The sequence below is a fragment of the Cupressus sempervirens genome, chromosome 5 (genome assembly GCF_028749045.1).
Source record: "Cupressus sempervirens isolate cs-2001-9-10 chromosome 5, ASM2874904v1, whole genome shotgun sequence".
Classification (NCBI taxonomy): domain Eukaryota; kingdom Viridiplantae; phylum Streptophyta; class Pinopsida; order Cupressales; family Cupressaceae; genus Cupressus; species Cupressus sempervirens.
In genome coordinates this window covers 566,640,006-566,658,350 of record NC_143122.1, presented here as the reverse complement: position 1 = coordinate 566,658,350, position 18,345 = coordinate 566,640,006, and positions in this window count along the sequence as shown.

Genomic DNA, 18,345 nt, shown 5'->3' with positions numbered 1-18,345 from the left:
GAAATCCAAAAATAGAGTTTGAACTGGAAGTCTTCATTTGGTGCATCGTCACTCTGGAGAGTGAGACTAGGTGTCTATTCCATATCTGCTTCTAAATTAGTTTGTTGTGAGTTGGCTCTGTATGGTGAAGGGGAATCTGAGCTAGAGGCAAACTCTTGTGCTGTGATGGTGCTCTGTGTAGGAATGTGGATTACATTACATTCTTTATCATGGGTAGACTTCTCAAATAGCAAATCAATTTCCCATTTGGTAGAATCATCATCATCTTCATCATTGATGGCATCCATGAATGTTTCCTCTACAATATGCAGATTAGGGATAGATAGGTTTACATTCTTTAGATGGGGTGAGTTTGATCTACAACGTCCTTCTCTTTTGGTACCCCAAACCAAAGTGGAGGAGGATGAATCTCTGTGTCTATGTCATGACTTATCAAGGTGTGGGGACTAAAGATAAGGTGGAAAACCTTCCTTTTCTTGTTTTGAATAGCCTACTCCTATTTCCAATTTGTTGGGTCTGAACTATGTTGTTAGTGGTTCAGTAATACCTTTGCCTTTTCCCAAAGGACCATCCCCCTGGTAACCCATTTTTTTCATCAACTCATAACCTTTTCCAAAAAGGTGGGGGGATATATCAACATGTCATATTCTCTCATCTTCTTCTTTTGTTGTGCTTATAAACATGCCACTTTCTTTAACAAAGTGTCCATTGTAAGTATTCTTTGTAGGTGGTTTGCCATGTGATTTGGGAGATGATGATGGGTCAAACAATGAAATTGAATATTCACCTATGCACTTGCATGGTAGTTTTCATTTTTGATCAAATTCTTTCATTAAGCAATCCATTTTCTCATAACATGTCTGTTGAGAGTCTCTTGATGATAGTGGTAATGGAGTGGAAGAGCTAGAATAACCTACTTTCTCTTTTTCCCTTAGTCATTATGGATAAGAGGTTGTTGTTTTGGCTAGTGAAGCTTGAGGCTTTCACTAATGTAGACTGGCTAGCATTACTTGTTGAGATGGGGACTTCTTCCTTGTTGTGAGGAACAAGGGAGCTACAATATTGTGTATAGTTTTGGTCCCCGAGTATGATTACTGCTTGGCCCATGTATGGAATTTTGAGACATTGGTGAGAATTGGAAGGGATTTCTTGCATATCTTGGATTCGTGGCCTACCTAGTAAGATGTTGTAGGTCAACTTCAAATCCAAGACTTGATAGATAATTTCTTTTATGACTGGGCCAACCCTTATGGGTAAAATTACCATGTCTTTAGACGATCCCTCTTATCATAATAAGCTTTAATTGTGATCTTTTTCTTGGGATCAACAACATCCTCGGTATATCCTAGTGCTTTTATTAGGTTTAGTGTGCAAATATTTAGACCGGCTCCACTATCAACCAAGGCTCTCTTCACTCTATTCCTATGTATGAAGACTTTAATGTGCAATGGGGAGTTTTGAGGATGAGTGAAGAACATGTTGTCTTGTAGTAAGAAGGATACATAGTGAGGGGAAATAAGGTTGCTCACCATGTTTTGGAATCTATCTACATCAAGGTCATTGGGCACTAAAGCTTTGGTGAATATATCCTTATGTTCTTGGAATATTTGCAATAATCGAAAAATGGAAACATGGGTGAGAGTTTTCAATAGTTTATTGATCAAACTATATTTGGGTATAGTGGAACTTGTTGTGGCCTGGTTTGAACTCATGGTTTTCCCTAACATAACCACTTTAGAGGCTTGACCTCAGGTGATGACATTCAAGGCTTGTTTCTTATTTTTATCTTTGAGCACGATGACATTGAGAGTGTCATCAAATCTTGAGACCGTGCTAATTGTGTTGACATAATTATGAGCATAGTTGACTTTATCATTAGAGGATGTGGGTTGGTTACTTTTGGAAGACTCACCTTTCTCATGATTCATGAAATGATTTTTGAAAGTCATGTGATCCTCATTATTTAAGATGGTGTACTTCAATCATCTCATTATCAATTAATTTTTGGATGGCTCATTTAAGAGCATAATAGTTATTTGTGAGGTGTCCTCTGTTTCGATTATAAGCACAAAAATGTTTTTCATTCCACCACCATGGTTTGACTTATGGCTCATAAGGTTTAGCTTCTAGTAGTATGATGAGTTCACCAGCTAACCAATCTTTCGTATGTCTCACTAATGAGTGTGTATACCTTCGGTATGTTGGTGGATTTGTATCCTCTTGGGGGAGGAGCTTGGTTGTATGCTACTTGTTGATTGGGATTGTTTTGCGTTGGGGAAGTAGTTGTATTTTGTCAATAGAATGGATGGACATTATCTTGTTTTGGTGGGTTTTGGTGAGTATGAACGTTGGTGTTATTGATAGTTGGGTATGGTTGAATTGGATAGGAGTGAGGTTGTGATTTAACATGATTTGCCTCTACCACCTCATCATTTACCATATTTTTATTATTGTTCCTCCACCATGATTTTTGTTTGTCATTCTACTGGTCAGAGGAGTTGTGTGGATATGAGGAGCTACTTGAGAAACCTTTGCCATCTTTTGATAGCTTAATGATGCCATTACTTAATAGGGTTTCTTCCACTTTAGTTGCATTTTCTAAAGTTGTTTCAAAGTCTTTTGGACCTTGCCATTGCTGCCAAAAATTCATTTGTTTAGATAGGATTTTGATGAAAATATGTGATTTCTCTTTATCTAGAATGTCCCAATGATACTTGGCAAATGTATGTCTCCATCTCTTTAAAAATATCGTGAAGGATTCTCCTGGGAGTTGTTTTGTATTGCATAAGTCGATCATGATAACGTCCCTTTCGATGTTGTATGAGTATTGTGCAATGAAAACAAAAGCTAGTTGGTCAAATGACTTGATATTGGAGGGGAGTTTTGAGAACCACTCCATGGATTGTCCCCACAAACTCCTAGGGGTTATTTGCATAAGGTAGGTCATGTCATGAACAAATTCCATACTTAGAGTATAGAATTTTTGGATATGGTCTTGAGGATTTGACGTGCCAAAATATTTATCATATTTTGGTATTTGCATGTTCTATGGAAAAGGTGTCAAGGTAATGCTTCTATCAAATGAGAGAAGGCATACTTTCTTGAGGCTGAATTCAGCCAGTTGGACTTTTCCCCATTTCATTCTCTCAATTTCTAGTTGCAGGTCTTGGAGTTTTTGAGTGACAACTTCTAGGGGTGATTCTTCTTGATCTCTCCTAAGGTTTGATACCTCAAAATCAGATGGTAACTTCACGCCTTGTTGTGCCAATGATAACAAGTAACATTCTTTATGTCATTCGAGTATCTTTTCCATTATGTCAATGAGTTCAAGATTTTGTTGGAAATACTTGATCTTTGTTTCAAGGCTATTTTCATCCCATATTTGAGATGAACCCATTTAGTTGGAGGGTTATGGGTTCTATTGTTTGAACAAGGGTGATTCGTTGGCAATGGTGGTTGATAAGCAGTCAATGGGTGTAACAGGCTAAATGATATTTGGGGATTGCGTAGATTTGATAGTTCATTTTTCTATTTTGGCACTTACCCATTTAGGTGATCTTTTAGGTTCCTTTTGTTTTGCAACTATATAGGTTTTAAGATGCAAATGAGACCCCTTTAATTCTTTTGGATTTTGATGGTATGAGGATTTGTTTTAGACCAAAATATGTTGGAACAACAAGTTATATTTCAAAAAGGTGTTTAGTGATGTTGATGATGATGAGACTCAATTCCGTGAAGTTAGGTAAAGCATGGATGTGTGTTTTCATTTATGTTTGACTTGATGTACAGAGTTAAGGTAATGATGGTTATTGGATAAGAATCCCTATGTAGGGTTGGAACATTGCTTGCTTTAAAGATGTTAGTCATTTTTAGGATTTCTCAGTTTTGTAGAATGTTAATGAAGGAAAAGGATATCCAAATTTGATGCCTATTTATGGATATTCTATGCATAGATAGCCTCTATTTTGAAAGTTCTCTCAGGTGCATTGTAGGAATCTTCAAATGTGTCATTTAAGTGCTTATATGCATAATTTTATGGTGTGTCAGGTACAGTTTTGTAGGGTGAAAGTGTTGTTAAATATGCAGATGCATTATTTTATTACTCAAATGCATTGTTTCACTTATCAAATGTGCTATTATAGGCTTCAAATGTGTTACAAAAGTAATCATATGCGCTATTTCAAGTATTTAATGCGTTATTCTAGGGTATACAACAAAGTTTGTGTTCATTTTAGTGCTAGTTTGTAGTTGCGTTTAAATTGGCTTGGAAGGATTGTAGTATGAAGTTCATTAACATGTATTAAAGAAAACACATTCAAGCACAACAATAGTAGAAATGATAATTAAAAAATCTCGCATGCACCTAGAAAATGAAAAAAAACGGCTTCCTGAGGGGGCTTGCTAAGGATGGTGACTATGCGGATTTAGTGTTTAACCCATAGTGTTCAAATTTACCTCTCTGGTAACAGAGAACTTCCCACCAATGCAGAGGAGGTTTGGCGCAATCTCTTGCGACTACTAGAGGAAGGCTATGTTTCAAAGATGATTGACTTGCATTCAATTAGGAATGTAAGATGGAAGACTTCCCTCTCACTGGTCTTTCTAAGGAAAATCTCGAGAGGTAGGTTTTCTATGACTAAATAATCTACCTAGTGAAAAGTAGGAGAAATAGAAATTGGAAGCAGGTTTAGGAATTTGATTGCCCCAAAAGAGTGAGAGCATATCCCTACTACTTCGATCTCTCAAACACAAAAGAAACATGATTATTTAATTATGATCCTTTAATTATGGAAGACAAGAGGCTCCTATTTAATCTACATGTTTGTTCATTCCCAAATTTATTTCTACTAACTCTTACAGAAGGTTTGGCATTCTGATCAACCCAATGAGTTGAGAGCATATGCCTACTTCTGAACAAATTAGGGAAATCAAACTCCTTACTTAAGCTAGGTTAACAACTTTGAAATGCTGCAATCTAATTGACAAGGGTTCATGCCTACCTAATTTGACACTAGCAAAGGCTAGGCACATTTTTAATTGTCTTCATTCCCTTCTTGCAATTTCAGTGGCTTGGGAGTTTCTATCTAGTCTAGAAGAGACTTGTCATCAATCAAATCTGCAAGTTGGATATGGTTGTTTATAGCTCTAATCAAATTTTCTATAGAAAATGGCATATTCGCTACAGATAATGGCATATGTGCCACATAAATGTGCAAAAGCATTATAATAATAGTCAAAAGTGCTAATTGAACATGCAAATGCGCTCCAAGATCTGGTAAATGTGCTATAAAAAAATGTAGATGAATTATAGAACACTTCAAATGTATCTAAAAATAATGAAAAAGTGTTAAAATAGTGTTCATAAGTGTCAAAACGTTAGGAAAATCTTAGATCTAGTCTTTGTGAGCTCGAGAATCTCTTTGAAAGATTGCTTTTCCTGCCATGAGTCTTCCTAAGCATTGTAAAACCTGTAATAAGTTAGATCTGCAAAAGAAACATGAATAATACTCTGATCTATAAGAAAAATTAAAGATTAGAATGAAAAATTAAATAACAATGATGCTCTAGAATGAAGCCCCTTAGTGGGTGCCAATTTGTACACGATGGAATTGTGTATTCATGAGACCTTAGCATAGTGTGCAATCAGAATAACAATGAACTAATCTAGACCCAAGAAATCACTATTAAACAAATTAAGACTCCACAAACATCTCATGTTTCCCTAATTACAACTGCTAAAATTTCTCTCAGACCAACATTTTAGTGACAATTCTAGAATGGGTGTATGCTATTAATATAGATCTAGGTAAGTCTATATGAGATCTATATAAAATGTCAATTATGTAAAGATAATAACAATAAAATGTTATGATATGTGCATGTATGAGACCAAAAAAATGCTAAACAATGCCAAATAGATATGAAAATGATGCTGAAATGAAGCTAATATGACATTAATTCTCAACAACAATGATGCTAAATGATAATTCCAAATGCCTATAGTATGGATGCCTAAAACTTGGGTCCTTTTGCTCTTGATTTTCCTTTCTATATATAGGATTTTAGGAGGGGGTTGGGGTAAGGATTAGGATTTTACTTTTCACAAGAGGGTAATGGTGAAACTGGAAATATCTCATAAGGCACCAAGAGGAAAAGTCCAACAGACTTAGTTTGTGAGGATAAAATAAGAATTTTTCAATTCTTTTAATTTCAAAAAGGAGGATTTTCACTTTTGAGAGGATAAATGATTTTTTAATTGATTTATTAAATGTTGCATTTACTTTCAACTTTTGTCTTAACCTTTTTCCTTTTTTTATTTCATTTAATGATTTTATGAATTGCTTTTCCTCTATTTAAAGTGATTTTGGTCCCTTTAGATTTGATAGGTGATTGATTGGTTTAATCACTTGAATGACCTGATGTTACCATTGATTTGAAAGTTTGTTGTTTTTCTCCCCAATTTTCATTGCTTGATCGAAATTCTCATTGTTTTAAGTCTTGCCAATTTTAGGGTGTTTACACATCGAAGTTAAATTTAATAACATATTAGTAGATTTTTCATGGAGGATTGCTGCAATTGCACTAAACACTATCATTGTATTCAATATGTGTTTTTCAGATAGCAACAACCTCTTATATATATAAAGAGAATAATTGATGAAGGGACATGTCCCTTCATGAGACATGTTTATTCATTAATTAGATAATTAATATAATATAAAATTTAGAAGGGACATGTCCCTTCATGAGACATGTTTATTCATTAATTAGATAATTAATATAATATAAAATTTAATCATAGTTATATATATATATATATATATGATGAACACACATATGTAAAGGATAAAGACATCCAATTTGTCTAAAACTTTAACACTCCTTCTTAGTCAAGAAGGATAAATACATTTTGATAATCAAAGGTAAAGGATGATCAATATTTTGATGAACCCAAAGATCATCAATAAGATGATATCTAAGCTCTTGGTTATTAAAATGCCTAGCATGCATTTATACAAACAACCGAAAGATAATCAATTTCATGATATCTAAGCTCTTAGTTGTTAGTCTCACAAAATGCATACTTACCTCATACCCAATATGAATCTATACAAACAACTCAAAGACAATCAATTTAATGACATCTAAGCACTTAGTTGTAATTCTCACAAGATGTATATTCTCATGATTTAAGTATAACACTTAATCAAAATGTATAACATAGAATTTTAGCCAACTGCAACTACCACACATCAACACTCCCTCTTAGCTAGGGAAGATAAACACAAGAGATATATTACACCATTGGTAATATTAGGAATGAAAAGTTTTAAGGATCTCTTCGATCAAAAGATATCCATCATTTTGATATCAAGAGTATTAGTCTCCCAAAATACATGATATTCACCAATACTCAAATGTATGATATCACATCTGATACCAAAAATATTGGCATCCCATAATATCAATGATATTCACCAAGTACTCAAATTTTTTTACAAGGCATGTGCACACACATTCTCATTATGTGTACTATATTAACATTCACCATGCAAGGTATAGTCTATCATGATCTCCATATAATAGAAAAGAAGATTAGTGTAAGATCATCACTTTCAATACCTTCTGCAAATACAAGTGACATCATTTAGAAATCTTCACTTCCTTATGATGTATACAGAGGTAGGCCCATTAAAAACACATAGTCGTAAGGTATATTCATGAAGCACAATCTTCTTGACTGTTATAATTTATTGATCACTATGAAATCCATCACAACATGGTTTTATCCCTTTGAATCAATATGATTGAGATCACCGAAAGTTGATTGAATCATATCATTTATTTGCTCCCTCTCTTTCAAGGTGGCCTGAAATATCAATCTCCCTCTATTTCCTACTAAAAACATTCTTGGAGGAAAAGATCAAGCACATAATACTTATAATTCCAATAAGAATGTTACTAATTTAGATCATACCTATCACGAACAACATAAATACATTTATCATTACTATAATGATTCACATTATTATTCTCAATGTATATATATATATCTATATGTATTATGTATGTATATATATATATATATATATATATATATATATATATATATATATACATACATATATATATATATGTATGTATATATATATATATATATATATATATATATATGTATGTATATATATATATATGTATGTATGTATATATATATATATGTATGTATGTATATATATATATATATGTATGTATATATATATATATATATATATATGTATATATATGTATATATATATATATGTATTATGCATGTATGTATATATGTATGTATGTATGTATGTATGTATATATATATATGTATTATGTATGTATGTCTATATATATATGTATGTATATATCTATAGATATATATATATATATATATACATATACATATATATATATATATATATATGTATATATCTATACATTATATATATATATATAAATAAATATAAATAAATAAATATATATATATATATATACATATATATATATATATATATACATACATATGTGTGTGTGTGTGTGTGTGTGTAGATACTCTCACTTTTAATATCTATACCACTACTATATAAATAATGTGAATAATAGTTCCATCTTCTATATATATCTCTTTAATTTATATTTTCAACATGTAAATCAATACTATTTCCGACATTGTGAAATGATCTACATTTATCTATTTGTCTCTAGTATATATCCTACTTATTGCCCTTAAGAATTCTTGCATTAACAATTATATAAACTAAATGAAATAATTACTATTGCTATTGGCTAAGTGGCATGACATGTGCTACTACTTATCTATAGAAGACATGGACCTCACCAAATCTTTAATCACCTCTTATTGATTTAGGTCTTATCGTATCTTCAATCCCCCTTGATTTACCTTTATATACCTTTATATGGGCACACGGTTCAAGATAAAATGTGCAAGGTTTCTTACAACATATTGGCTAGTCACTGAGCCAATGATTTTGTGATTTTTGGTACAAAAATCAAGATTTTTTTTGACACAAAAATCAAGATTTTTGGGTACATAAATTGAGAGAATTTTGGTATGTAACTGACACACTTCCCAAGGCCATTTTGGTGCTAGTGGGTACACTTTTCGAGACATTTTGTCATGGATCTTGAGGTAGTAATTATTTTTTACTTTTCCAATACTTTTTTGACCCACATGTTTTTTTTTTCCATAACTTGCTCATATGGACTCCATTTTTTGATTCGAAAGAAGTGTTAGAAAGATGATTCTGAGCCCGTCATGATGGTGTAGTTTATTTGGAATTTTGATGCTATTTGGTAGCCTTTTTTTTTTTTTTTCAAAGTTATAATTTCTATTTTTCACTTTGAGAGACATATTTTGAGACATTCTATTTTCCATATTATGCTCCAAGCACATTCCATTCAGTTTTTTGCTTTTTGTGTTCTAGTAGATATCTTGGTTGTTTCAGGTCCAGGGATCAATTATGTTTCTTTAGATAATTTTTCATGGGTTGTACTATCTCTTGTATCATCCTTATGTCTCTTTTGATCTTTGTTGACATCCTTTTGTATTATTTTTGTAAATGCAATGAGATAAAGTATCACTCTATTGCATTTCAAGATCTTGGACATCTTTGTGTTTTGTTGTACTAGCACTACATTATAAAGTTCCTTGGGGGGTTTCATGTTGGCCATATTCACCATATTCCTTTGTCAAGTGAGTGTTCCTTCCATGACATTAGCCTCCTGATGTGTCAATGACACATGTCATTATAGGTGTTTATACTTCTTTCACACTCTCGATGTTTCTAGTTCTCTTTTCTACAGGAGATATTGCATTTAGTTTTAGTGTTCATGTCTTACATCTCAGCATTGGGGGGTGGGGTTATGTTGGTTCTATTGATTTATTGGTTCAATGGAGTGAGCTATGTATTAAGTGTTTGATTCTATGTACTAGACGATTACAGTGGCTAGATACCTATGCATTTCAGTGAGATGGATCATTTACCATATAGACATTCTTTTATTGCTATTTTTGGAGGCCATGAAGATACCTTCCATCTTCGATTGATCAGCTCTTCAAACTTAGTCTTCTCTACTTGGTCATGTTCTATACAATGGAGGTTCTTTAGGTCAACAGTTTGGCAGTGTTTGCAGCTTCATGCTTCAGTGGTGTTCTTCATAATCATCCTTTTGTTCCTATCTTCTGGAACATTCTTTCCATCTCTTTTTAGAGTAGGATTTTTCCCATGTGGTTTTGTCTATTTCTCTTCTTTTCAGAGATTTGGTTGTGCTTGGGTACCTCATTAGGCCTTGTTGTTGGGACCCAAATTTTCTTTTAACAGTAGTTTCTAAGTTTTTAGCTACTCCCTAAGTTTATCTTGGGGGGCGGGGGGCAGGGGGTGGGGAAGGAGGGTGGTGGTGGTGGTGGTGTTAGAGTAATAAGATATTGCCTTATTAATTAAATCATTTTGATTTAATTATTAAGTCACTTATTATCTCTAGTTTACTTAAGCTAAACTTTAGGCATATAATAATAAATTATATTATTAATTATTATCATGCAACCTAGGTTTTACCCTATTAGAGTTTTGATCTCCTTTATAAGGACAATCTCTCTTTTTAATTTATTCATTCACTTTTGATAATAGCAATCTCTCTTTTGGCTCATTAAAAATGTCTCATTTGTGGATCTAGAAATTCCAACCTCCATAGCTTTTTCTTCTCTTTCTATGACAGGTTTTTGCATGCAAGTGATTCTTGGCACCTATGGGGTTAATCTTTCTTCAACTTGAACATGTTTTCCTAATTTGCATTATACATATACTTGCCACCTTTCTATTTTATTAAATAGACAAGCCCTTCTTGGAAGAGGACTAATAGCACTAAATGACTAAAATGATGAAAATAAGAGTTAGATTAAGAAGTATGTATGCATAGGCTTCATAAAAACATATGGACAACAAAAATGGACAGATGCACAATGAATTGAACATATGCATAGCAAAATTTCACATATATGCAAGACTGCATAGACTCTTGTGCAGGAGCAGTCTAAGCATAAAATTTGGAGTTAATTCTTTCTTCAATTCGTATAATCAGAGAAGCTTCATACAAGACCTTACCTACAATGAGAAGGATTGAGGACATAATATAAAGGTGAACCTTACACAAATTAAGCATCAATTGAATTAAATATATAATTACAATTACAAGTGGATTGAGTCACATCATTAACAAGTACATTGCCAAGAGTTAAAGAATTGTCCACTTAAGATTGCCACCATGCTAGAAAGTATTAAATACATTATTTAAGGGTTAAAGTTACTCAATTTAGATTAATATACATGAGAGTGCACTAAATACTAATAATCATAATGACATCAATATTCAATTCCATGAGACTAAAGATCATCTTAAAGTATGAATACTTTGAGATTTCATCATATGTACATGATACATCAATAAAAGATCAAAAGTCGCGAAGGAATTATAATAGTGTATTTTGGGACCGCACAATTCTCCAACAACAATCAGCCATGCCACTTGACCACAAGGAACCCTTACTCCCTCTCCCACCAAGCTCATGGGGATAACCATGTGGCCCAAACCATGCAAGCAAGGCAATCATACAAGGTATACCCATACATACCAAAGCAAAATCAAGCCACATCCACAATATACTATGACCACATGATATCACAACCCCCAAGAGTGCACAACCATCTAAAAAACAAGGTGGAAATACATGAAAAACTTAAATTATATAATCACACAAACCACAAGAGGCATGATCATGCTGAATGGATGGTCACACAACTCCTAGTCATATCAATCATACCCCATTATCTCAACCACCATTATCTCACAAGAAAACCCAAGAGAGTATACAATCAAAGAATGGGAGTGTCATCACATAGCCCCAACATGGAATAGAATGACCCATTGCCTCAACTGCATAGTCTCATGCAACACATAGCCCCAATGGGGAACAAAATAACCCATTGCCTAACCACACCATGACTAGTGCGACACTAAGTATCTTGTAGCCAAATTGGGAATGGAATGGCCCATTGCATCAACCCCACTGTGACCCATGTACTGGCACAAGAAAACTCCAAGCCTTCTTTAATACGTTTGTGGCTAATTTGAGGCCACAAGGCACATAGGAGAAATCTTATACTATATACTTATGTAGATTAAGTATTTTAACCTTAATTTAATTGATTTTTTCACTCGATTAAACATTATGCAATGGGTTACTTGGTGGCCCCTTTGTGCCCTGGTTGCCCCATTGAGAGTCGCACACATAGTTGGCTTTACATCCACTCATGCACACACACATACATGGAAAGTTGGTAAAGTCTCCCATCAAATGAGTAGGAATGACACATTTTGGGCATGTCCCTTGGCAATTAAACAATAGATTCATCAATGACAGTGACCAATGAAGCACTAAAAAAGATCACAACATTAATCGAAAACACATTCTATAGGTGATCTCACAAATATTCTCAAATTCCATCCAATGCCATCACCAAGACACATCCATTCACACACACTCACCATGCATGCATCACATGGGATAATAAATTGCCCAATTGGGTATACATAATGTTAATAAAGGACTGTTGAAGTTGAGCATAAATTTAAAATTTCTAAGTCCCATTGACTACAAATGAATCGACTCTAAAGACTATGCTATTATGTGTTTTCTTGAAGCACGTGATAAAGTCACATATGGGGATATAAATTTTAGATGCAGATCAGGTTGACTGTCACATGGAAGTGTAGAGGTAGGATGCTCAATGGGGTTCACACAATCTCCAATGTTGAATCACTAATTGAATTTGATCAGGGGCTCAAATCACCTTGGCTCATATCAAGTGTGGCATGTCAATGAAAGATTAAATACCACTAATGTTTGCTGCCCATATCAGGTCTTTAATATTGACAGGTCAATGTCATTTGTAATTAATCAGATCTCTATTTGGATTGGATGTTTGGTGTTATTCTCTGATGTCATTGATTATCTTATCCATGCCAAAAATCCTCTTCTTTGTCCAAATCTGCTAATTATTATCTATTCTCTTTGTTCACAATAATGATATACCAATAAGACACTAACAAATGCAACTAATAACCATCACATTTTGGAATTTGAGACTTCAAATCCATAGCGTGAAAATCTTCACCTTCAATAAAGAGGACTCTTGAGTCACTTAACTTGATACACACATAAGTCTTCTAATTCAAATGTAAGATTTTCAACAACTTCAATGTAGTCATCCACTTCAAATGGGAAACACTGACAGTAAAGGATAAATTACAATCTCTGCATTTTCTCCATTATCTCCCACTTGAAATGCCAATGGCTTAGGATTTTACCTTCATCAAGTAACAATCCATAATGGCTCTAGATTACTTTTACATATACAATCTTTTATTTGAATATAGTATTTATGCAATATATATATGATCTACAATGTCCAATATCAAAATGCAAATTCAATCTGGAATATATTATTGTCATGAAATTTTTTGTCCCAAGAGTTTGTATCTGCTCTAACACCATTTAAATTTTTTGTGGAGGATTGTTGCAATTGTACTAAGCACTATCATTATATTCAGTATGTGTTTTCTAAATGGCAAAAACCTCTTATAGATATAAAGAGAATAATCAATGAAGAGACATGTCCCTTCATGGGACTTGTCTACTCATTAATTAGATAATTAATATAATATAAAATTTAATCATAGTTATATATATATTTATATATTTATATCTCATATATGATGAACACACATATATGAAGGATAAATACATCTAAATTGACTAAAAATTTAACAATATCAATAATTTATCATCTAGATATATTGAGCAACACATTATCTATTGCTTTGAAAGAATGGAGATTATAGCACTTTGTCAACTCTTGGAGTTCTTCTAATTGATCTTGCTTGTTAGTGAAGAAATCACATTTGCTTAAAAGTTTTGTAAATCCTTTTCAACAAAACCATTATGCACATACCTACCTATCATTACATTTCATGATACTACATCCCTTTTATAAAATATTGTGATTTTGCTCCAAACATGATTCATTTTGCACATATATTATATTTATTGTAGTCCAAAAGATTGGTTGTGGTGCATGGTAAATTTCAACACATTTTCCAATACCCTTCTCCTATTGCTCCTCCCTCTCTCTCCCCCCTCCCCCTCCCTCCCCCTCCCCCTCCTTGAACTCCACCTCCTTGTCCCTCTCCCCCCTTCTCCTCCTCCTCCTCCTCTTCACTTTCTTTTTCTCTTCTTGTCCTCCTTCTCCTCCTTCTCCTTTTCCTTGTCATTCTCATCCTCTCCTCTTCCTCCTCCTCATGCTCCTCCCCCTCCTCCCATTCTTTGTCTTCCTCTTCTTCCCTCACTCACCCTTTCTCTCCCTCTCCCCCTCACCTTCACTTCCTCCTTCTTCTTCATCCCTCCTTCCTCCTCTTCTTAGCACACACACACACATGTATGTATATGTATATGTATGTGTATGTACATGTGTGTGTTTGTGTGTACATAATCTAATTCCTTAATAATAGAAATGAAAAAATGATGAAATTAGGGAAGAGCCAAGGGAGGAGCATGCAAAGTGGTAGGTGTCCATCCTTGTTGCATGTACTTGTAGGGCTTATGTGGCCTAACCAAGGCCTTACCCATGTTTGCTTGGCCCTTTGTTTTTTCCTAGCCTTGCTCCTTAAGTTTTCCCATGTTCGTTTAATTGGTCTTTTATTGTGGTTGTTTGGAGTTGTGTGGTTATGATTGTACTAGTCAAGGTTATTTGTGCACTTAGGTTAGTGTTCTTATCAATCTTTCATTGTGTATTTATTTATTTTAATGGATTTTTATAATCATGACAAAGATGAGCAAAGGGAGAAATTCAACATCATCGAAAGAATGGAATGCAAGCTAGTAAACCAAAAAATGGTGAGGGAGCCAATGGAAGGCCATCATATAAATTGATTGTTGTTAAAGATGATGTCACTATATGCCTTGACTCTTCTTGTTTTAATGGAGAATTTGTATGAGCCCTTTCTTGTGAAACCAAAAAATGAAGAATCTAGAGTTGATGGAGGTCAATTGGGAGGCAATGCAACCACAGACAGTTCAGACTAGAGAGGAGTCAAACTGGGCAAGCCTCCTCTATTTGGGCTGAAAATGCTCTTGCTATCCTTGAACCAAGACATGGTAAGAGCCATCAAAATAGAACAATCTTGAGTAAAAAATATTGCCATTTTTTTTTCGGTTGCATGTGATGTAGAGCCACACCTTGGAAAACTCAGGAGGAATCAGTCACTCAACTAAGTTGCTTCAAGGGGCATCTACAACCTTCAGGATCACACACTAAAATCAGATTCAATAAACAAAACTTTGAAAATAAAATTCCCCAAAATATCTTCTTGCTGCCTTCGGATAGATCCGCACTCAGACATGAATAACTTTCAAACCAGAAAAGATTTACTCAATCCAACCATTGACATTTGGTGTAACTAGGTTTCAAACAACATATAAAAATTTGAGAGAAATCCAACGGTTCAAACCTGATATATTGACCCTGCATCAGAGTACATTTTTCTGCAATTGTTATTCCCTAAACTGATTGCCATGAGAAATATATGAAGCATAACAGTAGAACCATAATCTTGAAAAAAAAACATAGGAAACCAAAGGAGACATAAAACTTCCTATTCCTCTCCAAGTTCGAATCATTTGTTTTTTTACGTAAAAGATTGGCTTTTTAATAACCAAAGTCTGACTGGCCTTGCTGTCCAGTAGTAATAAAAACATTTTCTTTTCCACCTAAGAATAGGAATCTGAAAGACGTTTTACCATCAATACCATGCAGCAATCATGTATATTCTTGTAACTGCTAAGAATAGGAATATGAAAGATGCTTTACCATCAATACCATGCAGTAATCATGGATATTCTTGTAACTGCTAAGAATAGGAATCTGAAAGATGTTTTACCATCAATACCATGCAACAATCATGGGTATTCTTGTAACTGCCTATTATCTGTCACCAGTATTTGATGGAATTCTCTTTAATTATTTAGCACAACTACGAATTAAAACAACTATTCTAATTTTAAAATCCACACACCTGGTCCTAGGTGGCTATATCTGGAGAACTCATCGAATTGCTACTCCAGGTATGCCACCACATGTAGGACATTATTGAAAACATTTAAATTTAAAACACACACAAAACGTAAAACATTACTTATCATATTTTTCGCTCTGCTACTGCAGCAACATGGATAATAAATGTTTACCTACTACAATTGTTTTGGATGATTGGATTAATACATTTTGGGGGAAAAAAATTGGGTATTGTTGTAAGTTTTAGTTGTATGATATAGAAAGATCTCTTTGTTATTTGTTTTAGAAACAAGAATATGCAAGAACATGTGTTAGAGAAAGTTTTTAGAAATGTTAGTTAAACTCTCTTCAGAGCCTTCCCATGGTTCCCTAAAGGCAATTTTGATATAATCTTAGCCAGATCCTCTCCTTTTTGGATTGAAATATGGGATTTACAACTCGAGTTCTGGTTGTTTCTTCCTCAAATTCTTAAGCCTCTAGGCTCAGTTCTATAGGTGGAAGACTCCAAAATCACACTTTCACACCTTAATGTCTGTGTTTTAATTTCCCTTGAACTAGAAGTGGATTTACTTGACATGCTTTCAAGATTGATGTTGAAGGAGAATTTTATTCATAATATTTCTTTACTTGGTAATTTAGGTGCATGCTTTCATTGCAAATCAAATTGACATACATGTAAGGAATGTCTAGCCCTGAAAAATATTCAAAAGTCCTTTGATGGTTCAAGCAATAGTAACCCTAATAAAACTAGAGATATCATTCACCAAGCCTCAATGACTTTAGCCCCAATCCATGTTATTAAATAATTTAATAATAGTTTAAAAAAGGAGAAGAAATTCTAGGGAAATAATGTGGAAGTTGATACAGCCAATAAATTTGTCTCATTGTCTAGTCCACTTTTTTATGAAGATTTCGAAGTTGTTCCTACAGAAGGTGAGAAAACTAATAATATCTCCTCTGGTTGTCAATCAATAGGTCTTAAAGATTCTCCAATGCCCTCTAGACTAAATTCTCAATAGATATCCCTTAATAGTGTAAAAAATAGAGCCAAAGAAAGTAATAAACCCCCCATAGCACTTGTAGAGCAAGAGAGTGGTATGCCTGAGAGTATGCCCCCCTTAGATAGCAATGGGGTTGTTCAGGTTGATGTTGACAATATTGAAAATAAAGAGAATGATGAATGTGAAGTCCTAATTATGGAAGTTCTTAGCAAAAATGCTATTAGGAAACTAAAATGCAATGAAAGGCCCTCTATTTCTAATCAGAAAGGAAGTAATAAGAATGCCCATTCTAAATTGCTAGTATGTTTTAATAGTCTTTATAAGAACTCTAATTTTAATTTATCACAATTAATGTGCATAGTTGGAATGTTTTAGGTTTATAAATGCCAAATAGAAAGTATATTATTAGAAAATGGTATAATGACATCCTACAAAAGGATGTAACTTGTCTTCAAGAGATTAAATTTGTTGGGTATCATCCCTATAATTCTTTGAAATATATTTGGGACAAGAGCACATGCTTGTATAACAATCACAGTAGGGGCAAAGGGGTACTATTTTTCTTACTATCCTTGAGTGGACTAATAGAAGTATTGGTGAAGGCACTATATGTACCATCTTAAAATGGATGCACCCATCTTTTAAGACCTTGTAGCACACATCTCATGGTTATTTCATGGACCATAGATGGATTTGTGCTTGATTGATCTTTCTCCTATTTTCTTCCACCTTTTCTTGATTCTATATGCATTCCCTCTAAGCTTTCTAAGGACTTTCTCTTTCCTTTCTTGAGAATAGGTCTACCTAGGTCAACCTTTTCTAGAAGAGGTCAAGCTCACTATTCCAGAAGAGGTTGATTGTAAAGCATAGGACCTAAAATGTCTTAGGGTTCCAAATATTAAACTCTCGCCCTCTAGTTAGCTTACATTATTCTATTGCCTAAAAACTAATATATAAGAAGGCTTGGAAGCTTCATTTTGCAATCACGATCTAATCCTACACTTTCATAAGACACTTGTATTTTTCATTCAAGGAATTCAAGGCATTCAAGCAAAGGAGTTTTCATCAAGCATTGAAGGATTCTTTGTGAGCATTTCCTCTTCAAGACCTAGCATATTGTAATACCCCTCATTTGCTATCATTGTAGACTAAGTTGTTAAATTTCT